Source organism: Dipodomys spectabilis, unplaced genomic scaffold (assembly GCF_019054845.1).
Source record: "Dipodomys spectabilis isolate Male_0828 unplaced genomic scaffold, ASM1905484v1 ptg000259l, whole genome shotgun sequence".
NCBI lineage: Eukaryota > Metazoa > Chordata > Mammalia > Rodentia > Heteromyidae > Dipodomys > Dipodomys spectabilis.
Window position 1 is genome coordinate 716,284 of NW_024870936.1, and position 8,517 is coordinate 724,800.

The window sequence follows — 8,517 nt, forward strand, 5'->3', positions numbered from 1 at the left end:
ACACAAATGAAGCAATTCTCAGAATATGTAGAAAAGGAAAAGTTAGGAAACAATAGATAATATGTCCTCAGTAAGATGAGAATCAAGTCATAATTTTTAATGTTAGAAACTCCTCAAGTGAAGTTTCTTCAAAAAAGTTTAAGAATATTACATAGATAGGGACCAGAGATAGTAAGAGAGTCAAGTAATCATTATGAAAGGATCAGATCCATGGAGGAATGAATCAGAGACCCCAAATGTGTATCTGAAAATGATCATATCCTCTGTGAAATGTTAGAACATCTTTTAAAATAGTACATGAACAGTCGGAGCAGTCTAGTGGATGATATCATTGGAGAAGTTCAGAATTGCTAGTCTGTATCTAGATTAAATAAAGCAAGAAACTATGGCGGGTCAATGTGATACAAGCCTAGGATTCTAGCACTCAGACTGACAGGAGTTTAGAAACTGGAATTACATAGTGACACCCTTCCTGCACCAGGTAGTATAATTTTGTCTTAATAAAAGAAACCAAACAAGAAAGGAATACGCAGTTGGAAGGTTGGGCTAATTTTGTCATAATGTTTTGAGAAGTCGTTTCCTATTGAAATGCAACTCATATATAATCCTCAGTTCTGCTTTTAAATGGTCTCTTCATTACAGAACATTCCTAGATGCAAAATGGCTCATGATTCCCATCCAGAACTTGAAAAAGTAAGTAATCATCATTCTGTTAGATTCCAAGAAAAGGATGAAGGATTACAAAAGATTAAGCCTGAAGATATAGCAAAGTTCGTCTAATGTAAGAATTTATAGATCTTGCTTAATTAGATTTTAGATTTAAAATATATATTTTGGTTTTGTTTGTAATTTCATATTCTATAGGATACTACAAAATTCTTTTTAAGTAGAAGGTTTAATTGAAAAATTTACAAATGTTTCTTACATTCTATTTGCCTGGAATATACTTTCAAGAGAGTTATAATTGGAACTCTGTTAATAGAGATTTCAAACAGTTCATGTATAAAACGATAATGTGAATAATGTAGACAGAGTTGCCAACAATAGATGATATTAATTTATAACTTTAGAAAAAGGCAATTTTTTGAGGCTTTGGTATAACATTGTATGAAGAGAATAATTGTGTGACTACTTCTTTCTTCTACCTGTATGTAACACAGGAAGCAATTTCCTTAATTATGTGTCTCTGTATACAATGAGAAAAATGCTAGGTTTGGGGTTTGTTTTTATTTTTGTTTTATTGTTTTGTGCTAAGGGTTGAACTCTGGGCATGGACACTGTCTCTGAGGCTGTTTATGCTCAAGGCTTGTGCCCTACCACTTCAACCTCAGTACCACTTGTGTCTGGCTTTTGCTGAGAAGTTTATTGGAGATAAGAATCTAGGGAACCTTCCTGCCTGGGTGGGTTTTGAAATGTAATCTTCTGATATTAGCATTCTGTTTATCTATGATAGCTAAAAAAGTATAAATATAAATAATATTTGCAAGAATACCAGTGGAGGAAAAATGATGCAACCCAATTTATTGTGGTGCTTTTTCCAGAACACGGAGGGTATCACATTAGCAGAGGTGTAGTATTTTTTCAAAATGGAGATAAGCTATTCGTGATGTGAATTAAGGGAATTTTGAGGTGCACCCTACAAGTTGGAAATTGTTGGTCTCAGATTACTTTATTGCATAAACCTTGGGATTGATGGTCATAGAAATAATAGCTTAATCTGATAAATAATTGCTTACTCTTGAAGAATTAATTATAACTGATGTTTCATAGTTTTATACTATTTCAGAATGTGGCTATTTTTCTGTTCACTTCTCTATCTGTAACATCCCATTGGAAAATGCATATATGGAATGTTCATTATTTCAAAATGAGTAGTTATTAGTCATAAGAATTTTGAAGAACACATATATTCTGTCCTCTTAACAACTTATTTACTTTTAAAAGTTCTGGCTTTCCGTAGAATTAAAGTGTTTTCTGTTTTAGCATGAGAAAGTACTACATTTATTCTTTTTTCAAAATATTGGCAAGTATATTGTGAAAATATTGTCTAGTTGGACAACATTCAAGTTGATGGCCCTTTGATTAAAATTGAAATTAGATGCCAAATAGTACTGATTTTTAAAAGTTACTACATAAAGAATAATATTTACTATACCAATACAGTGAAATGTTATTTCATGCAGCTTATTTTTAAAATTTAATTTTAATGTCAAAATGATGTGCAGTGGGGTTACAGCAATTGTAAGCTAGTGAAAACACAATTTTTCAAACTTGTTACCCCCTCTCTCATTTTTCTCACAGTTTTAATTCACCCCAATATGCCTCACAAGTTGTAATGTACATTTCCAACTTATTGTCTTGTGAGTATTGCTATTGCATTGGTTTGCCCTTTGTCCTCTGTCTCGCCATTTTGTTGTTCCTGTTCCCTTCCCTAATTAAGGTAAATGCATGCTCAATACACAGGGTACCAAAATCAAATACAGCAGGGAATAAACCATAGAGGAAAATCCCAAAAAAATAGAAATCACATTGTACATTACAAACAACAACTGCAAATAAATATCTCTGTTTCCATAGCTTGGAGTTCATTTTGCTCAGCATCCGCTCATATGATCATATACATGCATAACAAAGCCACTGGAAAATAATAGTTTCATGGACAGTATATCAGGAAAAAATATATTAACTGTTTTTATGGTAAAGGTGGAATTAGGATTGGTGAATTCGTGATTCTGATAAAGGAATTTCAAAAAAATTTAAAAGTTTATGACAGGTAAATTTTAATTGTTCAACAGGTAAATTTTAATTGTTCAACCTTTTTCACAACTTAACCTATTAAGAAAATTTAAAATTACCTGTGAAAATAGGCTTTCATGTAAAGAAATCCATAGAGACTTAGCTGAGATGGAGCAATGTGGGTAAGATGGCTCATTTTCACACTAAATAAACAAACCTCACAAACCTTGCTTTAAATCATGTAGATTCCCTTGAGAATTGTCCTTAACCAGGAAAAATACTCTTACTGTGTGAAAACAAGGTTGTAGTGGAATTTAAACACAAATTTTGTAAAAAAAATAAGAAATTAAAATTTGTGAATTGACTTTAATTACCAAACAGTAATTTTCTGAATAAGATAATTTGGTTCAAATTATTTAGGGAGAGAGTGTCCTCCACAATGAAAGAAGGTATTGGGTTTACACTTTTCTGTTTGTAATACTTTCCACAATTTCTTTCCACGTGAAGCAGTGAAACACAGAAAAAAATCTGATTGGAGACATCAAACCAATTATTTCGCATTTCTAAGTAGCTCAAAAATATAATATCCTTATTAACATGAGATAATGAAGACTTCTCTTATTACATAAGCCAAAAACTTTTGGGATCAGAAAAGAATTGAGAATATTGAAAAGGTAAGAAAACACGTTCTTAGAAGCCTTAGCTAACTGTATTGGTTTCTGCAGTGGAGGGAGGCCAAAACTTTTTGATGTAGATTGTCTTAATGTTTTTGCTACCTAAAGTGATTTTACAGAGTCTATTTGGCTCAGTGTATTGCAGAACACATTGAAGACATGAAAATAAATTCCACATCCAAATAAAAGAGTTTTGAAAGAGAAACCATGAAGATATAGCAGTGCGGGAGGCCTTATAGTCCTTCAGCTTTACTAGACCTGAAGCTAAGAAGCTGTGATTAATTGGAAATCAGTCAAGAGCAAAGAGGAGAACAGAGAAGTAAGACATAGAAGTATTGCCTTTGTAACAGACACTGTAATCCAAGGAATGGGTGATTTAACTCTATTCTTCTCCATACATTTTGTTGAGCAAATGCAAGACCATGAGAAAAATAATCTATTGAAATAATTCTGCAAAGAATAACTTCACTGTTCTTGATATGGTATCTAAGGAGAGTCTTAAGAGTGAAGATAAAAGTGGAGTATTCTTTGGTTTCTTCTAAGCATCTTGTTAGCAAAATATATCTTTGAGGTTAGAAGTGATTGAAGCAAAAAGTGGTGGAGTATTTATTTATTTATGTTTTTTTTAATATTTAATGCCCTAAATTTATTCTAATCTACTGCCGTTCAAGAACTGGGTTACATTATCAAGTAAAGCTAAACAAACAAATGAAGAGTTCGCTGGTGTTCCTCAAACCCAAATGATTCACTTTTGAAACTGGAGGTTTCCTTTCTAAGGTCTGTTCCCTGTCTAGATACCCAGGGGTGGGTGCCAATGCTCTCAAGGTAGAGTATTTATTTTTGAGGGCACTTTAGACACGAGAAGATTTTCAAGGTAAAAGAAAAAAGAAAAAAATTATAGCTAAATATTTGTGATTACAGGTTCTTGAACTGTTTGTTTGGAGACAAAGTTTTGCATTACAGTTTATCCTCATTAACATAGATGTTGAGTTTTCGTGGCAACCAAATGCAAAGGGGAAGTTTAATGGACTCACTTGGACAAGTAAAATAATGATAGAAAATAATGGGAAATAAAATTTAGTGAAATATTTTGAACAATTACTTTGCCAGAACAAAGAAGGAAAGATATAATTCAAAATCACTTGATTTTATTAAAGGTATGAAAAAAGAGTAATGAAGACAGATGAGAGGAAACACAGAGAAATGTTTTCTCTCCAGTAGAATAATGCGTTTTTGATCTTGTTTCTTCCATTCTATCTTCACAAGCTATCAAGTGTGCCTCATGACTGGAGTGTCCAGTTCAGACAAATAGCACTCTCAGATGAAAATATTCGCAGTAGATGTAGGTGCTTTATAACCTTTGACAATGTACTTAATCTGTTCTAACTTCTCCCCTACCCCAAACTGCCCTCTTTGAACAGCTTTGTTTGCTTTTCCCAAGACTGCCCTTCATTAACTGCTTAAAATTTTGATAGGTCATATTCATACTCTCTTGAGATTGTTGTTTGGTTGCGATTTTTGTGTTTTTTTGTTTGTTGTTGTGTTTTTAACTGAATTTCAAAAGGTTGTGCAAGTATATTACAATTGAATATGTCCATCTAATTGTCAAATGCTCCAGGATCAGAGTCACTCCTTCTGTCATTCTCTACCAACCCCCTTCTCCAGGATTTATTTCAGATTTACCACTTCATTTATTACATGTGTATATTGAGTGTTCTAGATATACTTGCCCTTGTTCCATTTTTCATTCATTCTATGTCTTTACTATTATTCCTCTCAGGTTTCAATTTCCTGATAGTCATTCTGTTAAACTGTCTGTTAATATTTGGAAAGGTTTATAAAAATCTCCTGCAGTTTCAATCCCGCATATACATGAAGTGATGTCAGCTTATATTTCCATAATTCATTTGCAAGACTGGAGATGTGAAGCACCTAGACATGATTTTATTCTAATCCATTTGGAACATTAATCTTTAGTCAACAAAAAAGTTTAAAAATGGCTTAGAATTTATTGTACTAGTTTTTATAAATGGCTTTGTAAAATGGTGTGATTATTTTATTTATTTGGAAAAAGAAGAAAACTAAGATTTACTACTATAGAGGTATATGATAGAAATAGAAGACAGATTTTATGTTTGTCACATCTCTGATGAGTACCCATATTCAAGACTTGAAGTCATATTTCTAACTATGTTAAACAGGGAACACATAAAACAACGCATAAGGCAACTATTAGTGACTTTTTAAAATGTACCTTCTTATGTGATGAAATTTACTTTATTAGCTAATATTTGGGTTTGAAATATAGGATGCTGATCTATTTAACACATTTTGGGAAGGCATCTACTCGAACAATGCCAATGGTGTGGGGGGTAATATTTCTACAATTTAATGAATGGTTGAACTTGTTTGGGATTAGTGCTGGGTAAATAAATCAATTCTATTGTAACTTGCCCCTACATTGAAAAACTTGTAATGTCACTATCATCTACTTGCCAAGTGTTATTCTGGCGAATGTGATTTTAAAAAGTTTATTTGAAAAGGAATATACTTTCAGAAGATTAAATGTAGGTTATCATTGGTTTGAGAATGACAACATTTTCATACTACAGAACCAAGTTTTACTGAAGTAACAGTTTTTTGAAGCTCTAAGGATCTTCTCAATTAAAGTTTTTCTAAATTATATTTGACTTCTAAGTCAAGATTTCCTAGCCTTGGTAGACCATGTATGGATCTACCGTTCCAGGAAGTATTTTTGGCCTACTTATGCTGGGCTGAAATCTTTCATTAATCATTAGGAGAAGGTATTAAAAATATTCTTGTGACATTTGTGATTTTGTTCATTCAAATGGGCTTGTCATCTGTAAATTGAAAGTTTGAATTACAGTACTTTCTCTCATATTTTATGATCTCGTCTTTCATTTTAAGTTGACTTGCATTTCACAATAGCTTACATCTAAATCCTGCAAGGAATTAAGGACCTGAAATATTATAGGAAATGAGAAATTGAGACATGTCTTCAATTACTTACTGTTGGCATGTTGCATGGGTCTAGGTGAAAAGTCTTGCTCTTGTTATCTGATGATGCAGATAACTGGGAACTGGTATCCTAGGACCCGTGGGTCCTGCAGAAAAATAATAGCTTTTAGACATCATATCAGCAAAATTTTGGTAAAATCAGTAAGAATGCTTCAGAAATATGGAGAAAAACAGTTTGGGACCAGCGACTTAAAACAATAAACAGAGCAGCAGAGTAAAATACATTATAGATTAGAGGAAAACAATACTGTTTTTTTACCATGTAAATTCAGAAGATCAAGAACACTTAGAAGGTATCACAAATTTATACCGAAGGCATTGCATTGATACTTTTTATATTCTAAAAATAATTATTTATATTCCAATCTATTTATGGGAATAAATACCAATTTAGTTGTCAAATTATCATCTAATTCTAGTAAGTTTCACTGTGTGAAATTTAAGATCAACACATATAAATAAAAATATATAAGTATATATAATATAAGAAATTATTTTCCATTGTTTGTTGTATTTAGGGTATCAAAGGCAACTCCGTTTTAAAGTATTGTTCCATTATCTCTACCTCGGTTTTTGGTAGAGTTAGATCTAAAGCTTTACCATTTCGAGATTTACAGCCTAGAGGCAAGAGGAAACACTGTGATTAAAACATTACCAATTTAAGGCCTAATATCGAGGACTTGTCCAGGAGCTATGAAAATATTTGTTGATAGAAAGTCAGTAGTGTAAGTTCCTGCCTGGTTGGATTGTAGACAGGCTAGGACATTAGGTAATCATGCATATGAACAATATTTTCACCTTCTTGGCTTTAGCTACTTTTGAAACGTTTGGTATAATAAACAAAGGTATTTTAATTAAATACTTTGAATATCTGCCTTTAGCTACCAACTCATGGACAAGGTCTAAGTGTCCACTGTAGGCTTCCCCAGGAAGAGGGGTATACTCATCCTCATGCCTATTTTTAGAAAATACCTTCTATTCTGAAAAATTCATTCTCAACTATTCATCTCTCTATGATCCCTTGTAACTAAGATTAGTTTTGTTCCAGTAAGACAATCTATGCTGTCACGGTAAGATATTCTGGTTGGTCTCTTCCTACATGGAAGAAGGGTAAAGGGTCAGGAAGACATTAGTGCCATTGAGACCTCATTTTGGAAATTTTAAGCTGCAGAAGTTTCGAAGTAGCTTTTAAGAAGGCTTACTTTGAATCCATTAGCTCCACAAAGCTAACTCAGTTGAAAAGTAAGTACTTGAAAAGCCATCACCTTTGGACTTAGCTATAAAGGCTTCAAAATATGATCAAATTTAAAATGAAAAAGACAAAATAGTCATTGACAGAAAAATTGCAAATGTGAGCAATCCACCATACAATATAAGTTTTTTTTCCACTATAAACAGAAATTTAGAGAAATAAGATCAGTACCATTTTTAGGAACAATAAGGGTTCATTGTTACAAATAGGCAACCAAGGATATATGCCTGTATAAAGATTGCATCATTAACTACTTAAATTTAGAGGATACTACAGGCTTCAGCAACAGTTCTACGCAAATGAAAACAATACCAAGATTAACATGGCACTTGCACAAGGATGATATAAAAATTTGTGAAGTATTCTATATTTTTCATTTTTCAGATGCAAGAAATGAAAAACAGTTATTAAAAGGTTGATTACAAAAATACAAGTGTAACAGCATATATAATTCATAGAATTAAAGGTTAGGTTGACATCAGTGTTTAAATCTTCACCTTAGAAAGGCCTTTACATAGCATAACCTTTACACAACTTGAAATTAGATAACATTGTCATCTTATCCCAAAGAAATAAAATACTATAAGGACCTAGGGAAAAAAAGGAATCTTAAACTTTTTCTATACGGAATGCAATTTGAATGGACACATTTATTAATTAACCTATATATTATAAAACAATGTGGAATTCAAAATATATCTAGGAGAGAAGGAAATGGATTATGGACATTATACAAACATAGATATACTATTTTCAGACAAGCACCAGGAATAACTTAAGTTTCTATACTATTCATTTCCACAGAAAAGTTAAAAT

General features: G+C 32.2%; 1 pseudogene; it reads left to right on the plus strand.

Moving 5' to 3' along the window:
• Window positions 1–7,974: 7,974 nt before the first annotated feature.
• Window positions 7,975–8,075, plus strand: LOC122125064 (annotated as a pseudogene).
• Window positions 8,076–8,517: the final 442 nt, after the last annotated feature.